This window comes from Neofelis nebulosa, chromosome 18 (assembly GCF_028018385.1).
Source record: "Neofelis nebulosa isolate mNeoNeb1 chromosome 18, mNeoNeb1.pri, whole genome shotgun sequence".
NCBI classification, from domain to species: Eukaryota; Metazoa; Chordata; class Mammalia; order Carnivora; family Felidae; genus Neofelis; species Neofelis nebulosa.
This window is the reverse complement of record NC_080799.1, coordinates 8053512-8071053: the sequence shown is the minus strand read 5'-3', so window position 1 is coordinate 8071053 and position 17542 is coordinate 8053512. Positions and strand designations below refer to the sequence as shown.

Here is a 17542-nt window from a genome sequence, read left to right as displayed (position 1 = left end):
GGTTTAAGGTATCAATCACAAATGAGATGAACAATCTAAATAGAATGGTCCTTTTTTTGAGAGAGAGAGAGAGAGAGAGAGAGAGAGAGCGCGAGCAGGGGAGAGGGGCAGAAGGAGAGAGAGAATGTTAAGCAGGCCCCCACACGGGACTCGATCCTATGATCCTGGGATCATGACCTGAACTCAAATCAAGAATTGGAGGCTCAACAGACTGAGCCACCCAGGCGCCCCCTAAAAAGAATGGTTCTTACGTATGAGGAAGCTAGCGTAAGACAGTAAGTTAGGTCAAATATATATGTCGGTCAAGGAGCATGGACCCGGACTTGATTCTATTAGCTGCTGAAGAGCCCTAAGCAGAACAGGGACAATTATTTTGGTGGCCGTAGAGACTAGACTTAGGGGAACATGACTGGGGGCAGGTCGACTAGGAAATGCGGAATGTCTGAAATACGGCATTGAAAACGGGACAGGTTCTGTAACTGTGTAGGAGGTAAATTTTGTGTTTGGGTGGACAAGAAGGAAGAAGGCGACTCAAGCCTCCCTCTGCCACTACGTTCAGCTTGCCGGGTTTTTCGCAGGTGCTCAACGTAGTGACCGTTAATCAACGACTACGGTTCCCATAGGCCTAAGTGCAGCGTCGCCTGCATTTCCCGGAGGGCTGTGCGAGGCTCGCTCCGGCCCTGAGCGTCCGTGGAAAAGGTAAACAGGCAGGGAGCTGCTCCCTGCCGTTGCTTCATAACCAAGTTTCCGATTCTCCTTTCCTCCTCTATCCCTCTTCTCTGTCTCTCGCTCCTCTGTTCACGGGCTTCAGGAGCTCAAATACTCGGGATTTGTCTCCTTTAGCAACAGTTCGGTGCTACCGGTTCGGTGCCGCGCGACCGGAAGCGGAGTGCACCCGGGGCCCTCTGGGAACTGTAGTTCTGTCTTTCCATGGCCTCTCTCCGGCGTAAGGGCTCCGTCTCCTCGGACCCAAGACCAAGGCCTGGGTGGCAGGGACACGTGACCTGTTTGGAAGCTGTGGGGACTGTTCCTCAGGCCCAGACCGCCGGCGGTTGTAGAGCCCACGAGCCCGGCCCGTCTCCGCGATGAACGGCTCGCCGAAGAGGCCTCTGGGAATTGTAGTTGAGGGGGTGGGGGGAGCCGGGCCAGTGCGCGAGGTCCGAGTTGCGACCGTTACTCGCCCCCGCGGTCGGAGAGAGCTCGGGGGTCGCAGCCACACCCGCCCTTCCGACAGAGAAGGCTTTGCCTCGGCTTTCGGGAGCCCAGGCAGGAGGGCGGCCGCAAGGCGAGGTGTCGGCCCTGGCTCAGGGGAAGGTAGCTGTCAGACGTGGTGCGGAGGGTCGCGCAGTGGGTCGTAGCGATGAGAGCGGCATGAGAGCGTGGCCTCGGGGGAGCAGTTAGTCCAGTGTCTTCTGCTAGAGAAGGAGGGACCGAAGCCCAGAGAGAGTCCACGATTTGCCCCAGAGCGAGGGTCAGGCCCTTGTCTGTGTGCTCACGCTTCCCTTTCGAGCACGGAGCGCCGTACCTGGCACAGAACTGGCGCCCAAACGTCTGTTAAGTGGCATTTCGTTGTAAGAACAGGCAGCTGAAACTCTTTTAACAAATTACAAGATTAAAAAATAATCTTTTTGAAAAACGAGGGAAGTGGACCTATAGATGAGACTCATCAGCCAAATACAACCTCTAAACTTTATTCGGATCATGGGTGTAACAACCAATTGTGCAATTTTTAAAAATCCGGGAAATGTGAACATTGATGGGCGATATGAGTCACTGTTTAAAAAGTTCAGCTGTTAGGGTTATGCTTTAAAAAGGAAAAGTGTCTTAGAGACACATACTGCAGATTTTACGAGTTAAATGATGTCTGAGATTCGCCTGGAAGATACCCAGTGTGGCCAGCGAGGGGAGACAAGAATAGCAGAAAATAAAGAGCTATGCAAACTGGGTGAAGGATACTAGAGAGGGTGTCGTACTGTTTTATTCTCTGTAGTGATATTGAAAAGGACCATAATCAAGGGGTTTTATTTAATTCTATTGTGTTTCAGAAAGTTTCTTAAATAAGATGCTCAGGGAGAGTTTGTCTGAAACGAACCCTCCCACGGCACAAGTGAGCCTCCTTGGGGACTTCTCCAGTCCAGAATGACCACAGCAGTGACTGGGGGCTGTGTCCCAGTGCCTCGGGATCCTTCAGAAGCAGGACAGAATTCTGACCATGAAGGTGGAAACAGGACCACTCGTAGGGGAAAGACTATGCTGCCAGGTAATCAGCCTCCCAGCCAGGAGCTGGCCTGTCCGCACTTCAGAGAGTTCTAGACCCGGGAGGCTCGGGACCCCACCCGATTCTGCGATGGGTCTAGGAGCCCCCGCCGGTGACTGCGGACACAGGGACAGTCTGCAAGTTGCCCATCCTGGAGCTGCTGGTGCTTGAGCAGCTCTTGGCCATTCTGCCCAGAGGCAGTAGGGCTGGGGCGGGGAGGCACCCCTGGGCGACCAAGAGGAGGTGGAAGTCGTGTGGAGGGTTCCAGTGAGAAAATGACCCAGGCCAGCGGGTAGAAGAGAGAACTAACTTCTGAAGATAGGGAGGGGTAGGTCTTCCAAAAGAAAATGAAGGCCACGTCTGTTTTGACCCTACACCGTGTCTCTGTGTTCCTCTTCTCTCTTCCTGGTACCTTTGAGGATCAAGTTCAATCACTTGATGGAATGAAACATAGGAGCATTTCCTAGGTTTGTTTGTTTGTTTTTCCTGACATTCTGATTCTCATTCTTACCAAGATGTGCATCGTTTAAGTCATTATTTAAACCACTGAAATTCGAATCATTCTCTATGGAAACTAAAAGACATATTCTTCTATCACAACACACAGTCACGTGCATGTTTCACATTTCTGGCTGAACTGCCCAATCCCAGAGCTCCTTAGCTGCTGTGTTCTTGAAACTTCAAAGGAAGGACTTCACCGTATCCCTTCTGTATACCTTCTTGCTGAAAGGCCAGCAAAGACTGTTTTTAGAAAACTTGTTATCTCTGGAGACAACTAAATGCAAAGTTTGGAAAATTCTCCAGCTCAGCAGACGCCTTGGCTTCACCCTCGTGAGAAACCCTGAGTGAGAACTGCTCAGCTCAACTAGAAGCCACTGGGGAGAAGTTAGGTTGGATTCAGAAAAACTGGAACTTCTGGGGGGCGCCTGGGTGGCTCAGTCAGTTAAGTATCCGACTTTGGCTCAGGTCATGATCTTGCAGTAAATGAGTTTGAGCCCCATGTCGGGCTCCGTGCTGCCAGCTTGGAGCCTGGAGCCTGCTTCAGATTCTGTGTCTCCCTCTCTCTCCCCCTACCCCACTCATGCTCTGTATGTGTGTGTCTCTCTCTCTCAAAAATAAACATTAAAAAAATTAAAAAGAGGGGTGCCTGGCTGGCTCAGTTGGGAGACGTGTGACTCTTGATCTCAGCGTTGTAAGTTCAAGCCCCGTGTTGGGCGTGGAGATTACTTAAATAAAATCTTTTTTAAAAAATACACTGGAGGAAAAGGTCTAACAAAACATTATCTTAAAAAAAAAAAAAGAAAAGCAAGTAACTACCTTTATTTCCTTTAGAGCTCCCACTGTTCTTACTGGTCTCCAGGACAGGAGGTTTGCCAGGGGGAGACGGCTCCCCACGCCCAGCAGGGGAATCAGCACACTTGAGCCCCAGTTCGAACGTGGATCTTGGGAGCTCTGCACCAGTGGTAGGAGGCGGCATCCCCTGGGGAGCAGGTCAGAGTCTTTGATGTTTTTCCTGGGCACTCCTGTGTTGAAAAGCAGGACAAAACACACAGCGTCCAGACCTGTGCTGGGAGTTGAGTGTGATCATCCACCTGGCATGAGACCTCAAGTCCAGGACTCAGCGAGGTCCTGAGGTCATTGGAGCACAGCAGAGAATGTCAGGTCATCCCCCAGTGCCCCAACCACAGCGGTGTGGCCTTCCATTTCCTGAAGATGGACACGCTATTGGGCTGTTTTGAATTCTGGTGTGGTAGCATTTTAGCTACATGGCACTCCATGGTATGGCTCATGGAGACCTTTATTGACGGTAATAGCACCTTTCTTCTTTCCATCATGTAGCCTCTACTCAACATTTGAAGGGAACCCAGCAGATCCAGCCACCCTGGGTGTATGGAAGGGAGGCCTGCTCTGGGGAAAGGCAGGCAGTTGGGAATCAAAGAGAACGACCCAACAAAGCATCCATCCCAGCCAGAAGGAGAAGCAGGCAGGGTGGAGGGGCTGGACGCACTCCTGTCCCTTACTTCAGAGAAGAGGCATGACATCACCGTTCATTTGCCCCCAATTCTCAGAACTCAGCACGTTGCTTTGTACCGGGACTCTTACGTGCTCATTGCAAAGCCAAATACCACCGCTAGGGGGCTGCTGCTTTCGATCGGCGGCGCGTCCTGATCTTTGCCTGAGCAGGAGGGACGGAGAGGGGACTTCACAGATTTGGACGCAGTGGACGGCCACGTCAGGAGAACATCACGCCCCGTCCTGTGGAAGTGTGGTTTCATTGAAAAGCTCCCACACTGAAATAAGTGACACACTGGACAGCTTCTAGAGTCTCCTGTCACCATTGGGATCCGTGGGACACGGTATTAGAGGAGGCCAGACTCCTGCATGACATTCCTCTGGTGCCCACCAGAATGGATGGATGGGGGGTGTTCAGGTATTGAAATGCTCGTGGACTGGCTGGTAAGCAGCTGCTGGTCTGTGTCCCCAAGTGACCTCCCGGCCTCCTTGGCACCCCAGCGACTCCTCCCTGACCCTCGGAACCTTTCTAGGGTCAGGCATCTAATGGTCATCACTCGCTGGTACAAGAGGCCCCTGGGTCTCCAGATGAGATCATGACCTGAGCCGAAGTCAAGACGCTTAACTGACTGAGCCCCCCAGGGTCCCCTCATAACCTTTTTAAAAAATACACGATTGGGGCCCCAGGGTGGCTCCATCGGTTGAACATCCAACTTTGGCTCAAGTCATGATCTCACGGTTTATGGGTTCGAGCCCCGCATCGGGCTCTGTGCTGACAGCTAGGAGCCTGGAGCCTGCTTTGGATTCTGTGTCTCCCTCTCTCTTTCTCTGTCCCTCCCCCACTCATGCTCTGTCTCTCTCACTGTCAAAAATAAATAAACGTTAAAAAAAATTTTTTAATTAAAATATAAAAAATATATGATCATTAACTAACTGGAATTTAAATAAAAATTTGGAAGAAAAAAATGGATGATCAGTAATTTTCTATAACTTTATTTATCATTGCTGTATCATATGTCATCCTTTATTCAATCCATCCCCCATGGCAGGTGTGTTTTACTTCCACGGCCTTTCTCTGCAGAGCAAACAGGTAATATTTGGATTTTCCACAGGTAATTACAGACGGTGGCCCGAGGAGTAAGGATGAGGCGTTCAGCTCATGTCGGGAACTTGCTGAAAGCAGAACCCACAGGTGACTTCACAGGTACCAGAGCTGGGAGACACCTCGGAATGTTCCAGTACCTTAGACCAGCATTAGGGAACCTTCAGATGGGAGGCCAAGCAGCTGCCCCGCCCAAAAAAAGAATTTCAAGCAGGAGAGAGAAGCAGCAGCCATGACAGTGACAAAAGTGACCCACACTGCAGGCCAGGTGAGTGCCTTGTTCCGAGTCAGAAATGTTGTGCAGAGACCCCATACATGGAACATGCGTGGCCACAGTTTCTGGGCAGACCCAGCCCTCAGTCGGCATCAGCCCGCACGGGAGAGGACCCTGGACCACTCCAAGTCGGCCACTCCTTCAGGAGGCCCCGTCCCCAAACACGGGCTTTGGTGTGGCCCTGCAGCCAGTGGGGTTAGTGCTCCCCGGGCGTGGAAGGGCACAGGGAGCTAGCCTGGGCAGCGGCTTGTCCCCCAGCCCCTCCACTGTCACCTCGGCCACCCAGTCTCCACTTCAGCCCCCTCTTGGGCCACTTTTCTCTGTCCTTCTGCCTTTTCAAAAAAGTGATAATACACTTACTCTCTTCTCAACAAAAGTAATACATGTCTGTAACAGAACTTTTTATTTTTATTTTTTTAATCTTTATTTATTTTTGAGAGAGAGAGAGCAAGCGTAGGGGAGGGGCAGAGAGAGAGGGAGACACAGAATCTGAAACAGGCTTCAGGCTCTGAGCTGTCAGCACAGAGCCCGACGCGGCGCTTGAGCCGTGAGATCATGACCTGAGCTGAAGTTGGACACTTAACCGACAGCCACCCAGGCGCCCCTGTGACAGAAAATGTTAAATACATCTGAACAAAATGAAGAAAAGAAGAAAATTAGTCATCTGTAACATTGACTGTCCTTGCAGCATCTGTTTCTAAGCCTCCATACACAGTTTGTCCAGTATTCAGATTTCTCTAAAAAAAGAGCAAAAAACAGGCGGGGAACCTCCTGGGGGCCACAGCTACCTGCCTCCGGGACTTCATCTTACCTGCCTTTCAGGGTGGGAACCAAGACAGGACGATGGCAATACCTCTCTCGGCCACAGGAGGGGGGTGTTTGCTCATGCACGTCCTGTGCTTTCTGCTTGGGTCCAGAGCTGGCAGCTGCCGGCTCCCGTCGAAGGCACCGCAGTCAGTCCTCGATTTATGGCTCCTACTGCTCACTGCATCTCTTGGAAACCTTCTTGGTCCACGAGGGGCAGAAGGACAGAAGTCACTGTTTCGCCACATCTGCCTGAATCCTCGGAATCCTCGGACAGCTCTCTCCTCGCTGTCGCAGCCTGGGGCTGCCCAGAAAAGGGGTGAACCACCAGCCTCCTGGGGTCATCTCCACGCTTACCCCCCTTCACGGTTTCCCATCGTCCTCGGTCCTCCCGCGCTGTTGGCTCGCACACACTACGCTGGCGGCCTTCGCGCGCCTCTGCTCCATCTCACGGCACACCTTCCCGCGTGTTCCTCTCTGCACCCCAGGCTGATGCTTCCTCTTTCGGGTTTGGCCGGCCCGTTGCTTCTTCCCAGAAGTCACTCACGGCCCTGCGAGTCTGGGCTACGCGATTCTCCTCTGTGCTTCCGCGTGCTTCCCTTCCAAAACCCATAGCGTGCTGAATCGTCCACCGCCCCCTAGAACGAACGGAAGCAACGTGAGGGCCGGGGCCACGTCCGTCTTGCTCACTGGCATCCCCGGCGCCTGGGGCTCCGTGGGGCTCCGTCCGAGTTCGCTGGATGGATGAAGGAGTGAGCGAGTGTGCCTTTCCCTGTTCCCTGAAGTAGAGTCTGCAGACGCCAGTCCTCGTCCCTCCTTCCGTCCCCCTCCCCCCAGGTCACCAGGTACCGCTCCGGTCCCCTGTGTCTGTGGAAACGCAGTCCGAGGAAGATGCAGTGCTGAAGGGCAGCTGACTGCCTGTGGCGGCGGGGAGACAGAGGCGCGAGGAGCGGGACACCCCTGGTGTCAGACCCCGGCTCTGCCACTTCCCGGCTGTGCCCGTGCCTCATTTTCCTTATTTACAAGGTGGTGCTGACGGTACCGGGCTTGCAGGGCTGCTCCGAGAAGTCGAATGCTAGCCTGGCCGGCGGCCGGCAGTCACGAAGTCAGACCTGTGCCTCCGTCTCCCCTGCGCACTCTCCCGAGGCACCCCCCCACCCCCCGCTATCTCCGAGGCACTACCCTTTTCCTGATTCCCTTCTCCTTTCCCCACGGTCACCCACACCGCTTGTCACTGACACCTCCCCGTCCCGTGTCCTTTATCCCCAGCACGGGTAATAGCACCAGGCACAGCACAGACGGGATGCAGAAAGGGTGCCCGTAGCGTGGCTGGATGGATGGAGGGACGAGTGAACCAGTCACAGCAGCGCCTCTGGGATGCATTCACCGGTGGTGGTACGTGTGATGATAGTCACCAGTGGACAAGTGGCCTCCTGCCTGCCGGATGACACCAGGGACAGGTGGGGCTTATGTGAAGGCAGGCTGCCAGCCACACCCTCATGAGGCCACGGCAAGAACAGAAAAGGTGACACCACCCTTGACTGAATGGCCAGGAAGGAGGAGGGGCGATGAGGAAACATCGCAGCCATGTGGAAAGGCCCAGAAACACGGAGCCCCAGAGCCCTGGTTCTTCTCTTCTGCTCAGCGTTGTGGACCCCAAGGACAACACATGCGCGACTAACCCTGAGCAAACAGTCCTACAGGTGTCTGCATTCCTTACAGATAGATGGTCTGTGGTCCCACCACTGGGGCTAAAAGTTCAAGTTCCAGCCAAATCCTTCTCTAGGTTTCTTTCTTCCTTTCTTTCTTTCTTTCTTTCTTTCTTTCTTTCTTTCTTTCTTTCTTTCTTTCTTTCTTTCTTTCTTTCTTTTTAATGTTTATTTATTTATTTTGGAGAAAGCACAAGCAGGGAAGAGGTAGAGAGAGGGAGGGAGACACAGAGTCTGACGCAGGCTCCAGGCTCTGAGCTGCCAGCACAGAGCCCGACTCGGGGCTCAAACTCACGGACCTCGAGATCATGACATGAGCCGAAGTTGGATGCTTAACCGACTCAACCCCCCCAGGCGCCCCTCTAGATTCCTTTCATGGTGGTTTTCTCTGATATGAACATTTTCCATGCGGCAGCCCCCTGCGGGCCCCCGTGAGCTCCCTCATTCCGAGGAGCGCCAGCCAGGATCTTAGGGGGATGAAGAAAGGCTGACTTCTCCTCAGATGATCATGGCCCTCGATTCACCACATTTGAAAGATTTAGCTCCTGAAGGGCTCATCTGCTGTAGGGCGAGGTCTGTGCTTTCTCAGAGCATCGCTCCTCTGCTCGCAGAGGCCAGTTTCTCCCGCGTGACACCCGGGAGGTTGGGCTGACGTGGCTTGGGCTCAATGTGTCCCGCGCGCCCCTCCCCTGTGACTTTCTCGTCTCTGAGAGCTGCTCGCCTCCTCCTGAGGGTTTTCCTCCGTGGCTGCCATTCACAGAGACTCTCTCTGGGATGGATTAGAAAATGAATGGAAATTTTCTCTTATTCATAATAATAGTCAGAGATTTCCTCTGTACGAATTCTTTGACATCCTGCCGGAATCCTGCCCAGATGCGCGGCCACGCGTATCCTCCCAGCGGAGCGAGGTTTGGGCTTCGTGGTTTCCCAAAGCAATGCCTTTATCAGTGTAAAGCCTCTCGGGAGCGGCAGCACCCGCTTCGAGGGTGGCCCCGTGGTTCTGCTGTGGCAGGAAGGCTGAGTGTTGGAGTCGACAGGATGTCCTCAGTCCTGGCCTCATACCGTGATGACACCATAGGAAATGAAACTGTCACAAGTCCCCATTTCCATGGGGCGGGCACCCGGGTGGCTCAGTCGGTTAAGCGTCTGACTCTTGGTTTCAGCTCAGGTCATGAGCTCACGGTTGTGTGAGAGCCCCGTGTTGAGTCCGTGCTGACAGCAGGGAGCTGCTTGGGCTTCTCTCCCCCTCGCTCTCTGCCCCTCCCCCGCTTGTGCTCGCGCTCTCTCTCTCTCAAAATAAATAAACTTAAAAAAAAACAACAAAACAAACACCAAGGTCCCCATTTCCAAGAAACAAAGCTCTGTGACTGCACCAACCTCCCGGCCTCTGGCTGTCTCCTCTGGTGATGGCTGAGCGAGAGAAGGCGCTGCGGCTTGAAGCCTTTCTTTCGCGAAGGGGTGATGGGCCAGCTGCATTCTGAGCGCCCGTGGTCAAGGCCCATGTCACGGGTCCCCCCGGAGGGCAGGCCTCCCCAGTGCTCTGAATTTGCCCACCCTCCTGTCCTGGCCCAAAGCCCGCCTCTTCCCTGAAGCCCTCCCGGGACTCTGCAGGCCTGCAGTTAGACTCCCTGCTCTGTGCTCGCATAAGAATTCACGGCCCACAAAACGCCCTAGCCAGCACTCACGCAGTGTTCTAGGCCTTCATGACCTTTCTAGGCCTTCTCCTTCTCAAACAGACTTAAAGGAAGCTCTGTGAGGAAGAACCACGTCTCATCCTTGATATTCTCCGTGGCTCCTCTGAGCACCGCAGGACTTGGGGTGGAGACTGGCTGTGGCTGTGGACGCTACGGTCCAAGAGGACGGGCTCGCCGCTCAGCGAGGTCGTGGGTGGAGGCACACCTGTGACTGAAGACGTGGCCTGCCTTCTCTGGGACGGTGGCCGGCTCAGTCAGGAGGAAGGTGACCTCGTCCTTGCCGCCACCCCCTTCCCCCCACCCCCCCAACCGCAGGCAGCCTTGCCACATTCGCCCCGATACCCGGAAGCTGGCCGTTGCTTCATCCCCGTTGCCTCTGCCGCTGCCTGGGAGTGCCGTTGGGAGGGGGAGGCAGGGAACAAGCAAGAAACGGGTATGGTCGTGAAGCTGTCCGCGCAGTGTCCTGGTTAAGTACGGCAGGCGTAGGGACCAGCTCTCAAATATGAACTTGTAGCTCTTTGAGGGCAAGGCCTATGTCTGAAGCAGCTCTGTGTTCACGGTGCCTGGCTTAGCACCTGGCACGTAGTAAGGATTCACCCGGCGTGGAGCAGGCAGGTGCTCCCGTAGTTACCGGCAGCCAGGGAGTTCGTGAAGGTAACAGAACGGATGTTAGTGACCGTCCTGAAGTACCCCCTCCTCCGAGCCCCCCTACCCCCAATGAGTGCCTCCTCCCCTTGGCATATGGCGAAGGCCTGGGTCTCAAGCACAGGACGCACACAGCGCCCTTTTTCTTTCGTTAGCTGCAGAGTCCCTGCCTCCCCCGTGGACAAGGGACAAACCCTGTGTGCACATGCAGGGTTTCGTACAGCCTCGGAGCTCTCTTCTGCTTTCGTTTAAAGCTAGTAAGTTAGAAATGTTGTTGGCCAGATCGTAAGAGCTAGTCCCAGATGCTGGCCGTGCTCATGGAACCCGCATCTCCTGGGAGCCCGGGCTGCTGCTAAACTGCTGGACCCCGAAGCCAGTGGAGATGTGAGCACGCCACTGAGGGCTAAGGAGAGAAAGAAAAAGAAAGGGAGGGCCCTTGCCGGCCACCCCTCTATCTGTTGCCAGGGGCCTTTGCGCTCACGCGATTGTCCCGGGGCGGGAGCGCAGCCGCCGCCAGGGGTCTCCAGGCTTGGAAGCTTGGAGCTGGAATGTCATTTCCAGATTTCCAGTGGGTCTCTGGAGTACTCTCTGAAATTACTCCCCTGATGACCATCCCAGTGCTCGACCAGATAGAAATTCATGCAGGCAGGTAGAAGGGATGGAAATAGCTAATCAAGTGAAGGCATTGGGGGTGCAGGGCGCTGGAGGGGCAGGTGACTCTAAGCTCGCCGCTCCCGGGGAACTGGCGAAGCTGCTCCAGAGGCTTCTAGAAAACGCTCGAGAAACCAGGTCTAGAAAGAAAGCCATAAAGGGCTTCATGATACGTAAAGGCCCCCCGTTTCCCTGCTGCCCCCCACCCCGTGGAGGACACCAGTGGAGCCCCGCTTCCAGAAAGGCCAAGCCAGGCTCTTGGTCGCTTGCTCAGCAGCCGGTTCTCCTCACTGGGCCTCGGAGACACTGGGCACGAACGTGAGGCTCTCAGGGTAACAGCGGCCACCCTGCATCCAGTGCCCACACTGCCAAGGGCTTCAGGCACAATGTCTCTCGTGACCCCCCAACAGCCCTGGGAAATAGGATGTTCCTGTCCTGGTGCTAGAATGAAGAAAGGAACTTAGAGAGGTTAAATAATTCACCCAACAGCATGCAGCTGCTAAGTGGAGGGGCAGAGGCTCAAATCCGGGTCTGCCCCTCTGTGCCTTAAGGTTCTATGTGGCCCGTTGTGGGATTGTTCCTTGCGTCACTGGAATCGCCAGCCCGCTTTCTGCCCCTGTTGTGTGGCTACATCGAAGTGACCCTCCGTCCACAATCCCTTCTGCAGCCTGTCAGAGCCAGAAAATGGCCTCTAAGAGACCAAGTCTAGTAGGTACTGAACCTCCCGATGCCAGTGACAGCCACGTTCGCGAGAGACCTCCCACTTCCTGCCGGCAGTCACTGGAATTTCTGCTTTGGGGATTTGGGGAGACATGCAAGTCACACAGACACAAGAATCTATGATTCTGCTCTCGATACTGCGAGTCAGGGAAGCAGGCCGAGCCTCTAGAGCAGGAATGAGTTAGGTCTGCGCAGCCGTGTCCGGGCCTCAGCTGGAGCGGCCCAGGTGGCTGCATTTGGCTAAGGTGGCTAGACTGTGGCCCGAGTTCAGGGGCCTTGGTTCTGTCTGCCAGCTGGATTCCTCCTCTTCGTGTGGCATCCGCCGGAGTGGGGCCAAAATGTCCAAAATGGCCTCTTCACTCGTGTGTCCGGGGCTTCCGTGTTCTCCCTTGTGGCCTCTCTCTTCACAGAGTGACTGAATCTTCGCACAGCGTTGCTCCGGGCTCCGCAAACCCACGATCCACGCTCTTCGGTGCCACCGAACCGGCCTTGCCCCGCGTCCCTTCTCAGGGACGCTGCCGCCTGGGGGCTGTGTTGTATCACATGACCCTGCTTCCTCGCCCCTCCCCCCGACAGGTCATCGGACCAGGACCCAGTAGAGGCTGGCCAATGACATTCAAAGTCCCCTGGCTGGCTCAAAAATTCAAGGAATGCCAGTTAGACCAATCAGATTCCCCTTTGGGGACATTGGCACCAAAAAATCAGACAGTATCGTCACAGTGCGTGACAGGATGTCGGGAGGGCCAGTAGGGCCCGGATGGACCCATGTGCTAGCCAGGATTAAACTGAAGAAGAAACTCGGGACATAGAAGAGAAACAGGCTGTGACACGAGAGAACGTACTGAGCGTGGAGGGAACCACGAGCCTGTTACTGGTGAGGGGAGAAAGGAGGGACTCACCAGAGCAGAGCCAAGACCTGTGAGAGGCCGAGGAGGAAGTCAGCCCCAGGGTACCCCAGTGCCTTCTGGTCCCCTGGCCCAGCCTGGCCGTGTGTGTTATGGCAGCAAGCCCGTTACTTACTCCCTTGGCTGTCAGGTGGCTTTGAGGTGGGCATGTGACTTAGTTCTGCGAATAAAAATTTATGAGGAAATGGCTTGAGGACCTTCTGGGAAGAAATTTGCTTTTTGATTAAAGGGAGGATGGTGAAGAGGCCTGTCCCTCCTTCCTGCCTTGAACGTGGATGTCGGAGGACATGATGCTTAGGACTGTAGCCGCCATCTTGAGACCCCGAGGCAACCAGACCAAAGGAAAAAGCCAACATACCAAGGTTGGCCTAGCAGACAGACAAAAAGAGCCTGGGTCCTTGATGATACCGTTGAGCCACTATACCTATCCTGGAACCACCGGCTTCCAGTCTTATTGATATATTAATTAAGTGTCCTTATTTTCTAAGCAGATTTCTGCTATTTGGAACTAAGGCATTCTTAACCAGTAGAGCAGTCTTCTGAACCCGCCCGTCACCAACTCCTTTGAGCACCATGGTTCTTGGTTTAGATCCAAATGGAAACCCACCCCAAACTTAGCCAGTGGAAAACGTACTTACGTGGTAGGAAATACAGGTCAAGATTTCTCACAGCCTACAGAGCAATTCTAGCGCTTAGTCCCAAATCCCAGGGCCTGTTGGACACAAATGAGGAAAGATAGACTCAGGAAAGATCTAGATACATGGCGATGAGTCTTCTTCTAAAATGAGGCTCAGTGATGAATTTGGGGATGAACAAGTTCAGTGGAGGGAGAGAGGGAGAGCCTAAGCATGGGCCAGAAAGCCATGGAAAGCACGTGGAGGGAGCGGCGAGCTTGAACGGGCAAATGGCAGTGGGTCAGATCACTTCTGCAGGAGGCCAGGGTGCACAGCAGGATTTTCTAAGTGCCAAGTACTAGCTGGGAGGGGCTTATGGCAACTGAAACTAAACTGGGGGGAAACTAGGCATTTTAGCGAACCCTCCTGCCAGCCCTACTGGCATTTTAGATCCTCTGAGGAACAAGGTGGCCTGAATTGTGGCCCTTCCCTGTGTGTGGGCGCTGTCCCCTGCCCCCCACGCTCTTCACTCTGTCTCTTCACCTGTCCCTCTTTCTCCACCATTTCTTCCTGTCTTCTCGGCAAAGCTAGGAGCCCGAAATGCACAAGGTCTGAATCTCTTCTGCTCAGTTGCAGAGTAAAGATAGTGAGAGGCAAGGATGTCTTTAGGAAACATTGGAGCTTCATCTGGGGCTCATGTGAGTTAGCTTGAGAGGAGGGAAGCAGTGGGCTGCTAAGAACTAGATGAAACTTTCTTCTGCCCCAACTTTGATCGAGCTGTGGGGCTGGGGCCGGGGTGTGCTTCTTCAACACACTGCAAGAAAATGTATGGTCCTTCCTTCCCTTATGAAAGGGAAGCTGAATTCAAGAAGTTGAACTCAAGAACTCTAGGCCTTCCTCTTTCGATTTCCAGTTTCAGATACACAAGAAAGATAAAGGGGTGTCCTCCTCAGACGTTCAGAACTTGAAGAGGTCATCCGTTTGGCATCTCCAGATCATCAGTAGTAGAGGTGTGGCCCATGGAAAGTCATCGAATGAATGGGGCCCAAACACGGATGTGTCGCGATGACATTCGAATTTGTGACCGGCAGATTGTGCCACTAAGCCTTGTTGTGCCACTAAGCCTGTGTACCGCGGGCATCCTCCCCACCGGGGGCCAAAACCAGGCCAACCCTGGTGTTTGTCTGCTGTGTTACTTCATTCATTTAGCAGAAGTGTACGGAATGCCTAGTAGAATTATAAGCCAAGCATATAGAAGCAATGGTACTATTAGGAAAATACGTTACTAAAGACAAAAACAATTCCTGACATAATCAGAGAAAAGAACGAAAGCTCAGGGGTGGATGAAACAAAAAGTTTAACCCCCTCCTTTGATGTGACTGATGCTTCAATGTGATATACTTAGTAAATGCTGACTTCCCCGCCCCGCCCCCAGTTGCCCCATACATTGCAAGGGTTTCTCTGAAATCCAGTAAGGAAAAGAACTGAAGGCTTTTCTTCCCTCTTGGTAATCAAGGTTTTTTCTCCAGTATGAATTAGCCTGATTACGGATTAAACACCCTCCCACAGTCTGTACAGCACAAGAGTGTCTTTCCCGTGAATTCTCCAGTGACAAGAAAAGGCTGCATGATCCCTAAATGACTTTCCACATTGATTATACTCACAGGCTTTTCTCCCAAGGATGAATGATCTCGTGTTCAATACGCTCCGCGCTTCCCCTAGATAGTTCTTTATATTCATCACACGTGACCAACTCATGTCCCCACTAAGCTAGCTGACGTCGTCTAAGGACGAGCTCGGGTTGAAGGCTCTCCCTCACCCATTATGCTCGCAGAGCACCTCCCTGCTCTGAGATCCCAGATGTCTAATTAGCTCTGAGCTTCTCAAAGCATTTTCACAGCCATTACGCACATGTGGTTTTTCTCCAGTGTGAATTCTCTGACGTTGAATGAGCTCTGCTTCCCTGAAAGCCCTCACATTTATTGCGTCTGTAGAGTTCCTGTTGTTTGTGAACGAGCCGATTCCGTGTGGTACTAGAATACTGGCAGACGCCTCCCCAGATCAGGATTCTCTGCAAGAGAAATGTTCCAGCATTCAGTAGGATGGGAGCCCTCCCCCGCCCCCCGTCGTGAAAGTTGTCTGTATTCATAATGAGGTGTTCTCTCCAATACGGATACTGTAATACTGAATAAATTCTGACCTCTGATCTAAGATCTGGTCACATTTATTTTGGGGTTTTCTCACTTCTAAAATATACAGGTGGGGGGCACCTGGGTGGCTCAGGCGGTTAAGTGTGCGACTTCAGCTCAGGTCATGATCTCACAGTCCGTGAGTTCGAGCCCTGCATTGGGCTCTGTGCTGACAGCTCAGAGCCTGGAGGCTGCTTCAGATTCTGTGTCTCCCTCTCTCTCTCAAAAATAAATAAACATTAAAAAAAAATTTTTTTAAAGATACAGGTGGAAGTGCAAATTATCCCCATATTCATCTCACTCGTGGGATGGGGTCCCTGATGGTTTTCTGGAAAGTCTCCATATTCACAGATGTCTCCACGCTCAGGGACCAGGCCGTCCTCCCACGGGCACCTTCTCACTGCATTCACCTGCGAGTCTACTGCTGCAGAAAGTTCCTGCTTCAGGGCCAAGCTTGCTCGTGGTCACAGCAAATGTAAATACCAACCTTTCTCTCTTAAAGAACCAGAACATGTCTTAGACCGAGAATGAAAGATTTGGGGAGAAAATCGAAGGGCAAAAGTGGCCTTTGGGTGAATTTATAAAATGATGCGTGTGACAGGTGGCTGGTTACTTATATTCTCCTTCTCTTTTTTAGTGAACCCTATTTTGGTCACACTTGAGAATGTACCCATTAAAAATACCTGCTAGGGGTGCTTGGGTGACTCAGTCGGTTAAGCATCCAACTCTTGGTTTTGGCTCAAGTCATGATCTCACGGTTTGTCAGTTTGAGCCTGAGTTGGGCTCTGTTGCTGACAGCTGGAGCCTACTTGGAATTCTCTCTCTCTCTCTCTCTCTCTCTCTCAGCCCCTCCCCACACCCACGTGTGCGTGCTCTCTCTCTCTCTCTCTCTCTCTCAGATTAAACTTAAGGAAAAAAAACCTCTAGTGACTCAGAGGGAGCACATGGGGACATGTAAGGAGGCTGTTTGTACTCTGTTCCGGATGCTGTTCAAATGGATGTGTTCACTGTGTGAAGATCCACAAGGAGTAAGCTTAGGATTCACGCATTTTCTATGAGGAAAGTTGAAAGTAACTTTACCGTACCCCTGTGCAGCCAGCAAATGAGCTGTAGGCGGAACCAGGCTTCCATGAAAACTCATTAAAGGATTGGGGCAGGTGGGCTGGAGCAGAAACCTTTTGCCTTTTCCCTGCCTGCCTCACCCCCCTTTCTTCTCGAGGGTCCTGGAGGTGCCACCTTCAGGCGCAGGAGCCATCCTGGGAGTGGGGAGGAGGGTCACGTACTGAAGATGACACACCAGCCTCAGGAAGGTGCCCGGTCCCTGTGGCCTCGAACTTCTCAGCCCTGGAATTCTCACTTATTTCAGTCTGGTGGGTGGGAAGTGATTGACGTTTCGGTTGGGCGTCTTTCCCTGTGTTCACTGCCTCTTGCATTTGATTCTGCTCATCTTTGTCTTTGGCCCTTTGCAGAAGTTCTGCGTTCACTGAAGGCATTCTCCCTTTGCGTGTCAGTCGTGTTGTAGCATCCTTCCAGACTGGTCATTTGTGTTGAGCTTGTGTTAATACCCAGTGAAGATTACTACATTTTTATTTTATAACTTCTGAATTTTTCCCATTAAAACACCCACCCCACTCCAGAGTTGTTGAAATGTTAATCCCCCTTGCCACTGCTTTCAGAGTCGTATTGTTTTATGATAAAATCTTGGTTCCATGTGAAATTTCCTGTGAAGTAAGGACCTATCAAGATAAAGGTCTGGCTCTCCCCTCCCCCATCACCTCTCAGCACAAAACTACCTTGTCTCGGCTATTTTGAAATGCTACTTTTGTTAAGGGTTCAATTCCCGTTTGAATGTGGGTCTTTTTCTTGAATCTCTGTTTCATGTGTGCACCTTCTCCGGTACGTAATTATTTTAGCTATTTTTCTTTTTTCTTTTTAATTAAAAAAAATTTTAATGTTTATTTTTGA

The 17542-nt window shown here is 52.7% G+C and overlaps 1 long non-coding RNA gene across 3 annotated transcripts; it reads left to right on the top strand.

Annotated features, from left to right (window-relative positions):
* Positions 1–576: 576 nt before the first annotated feature.
* On the top strand, positions 577–15837 carry LOC131501240 (uncharacterized). 3 transcript variants are annotated; one of them, XR_009256700.1, is made up of 3 exons: positions 577–699; positions 2046–2260; positions 3590–15837. It is a non-coding gene; the product is annotated as an uncharacterized LOC131501240 (long non-coding RNA). The 3 variants fall into 3 exon arrangements; XR_009256698.1 differs by lacking the exon at positions 577–699 and adding an exon at positions 856–1314; XR_009256699.1 differs by lacking the exon at positions 577–699 and adding an exon at positions 858–1314 and having other exon boundaries at positions 5383–15837.
* Positions 15838–17542: the final 1705 nt, after the last annotated feature.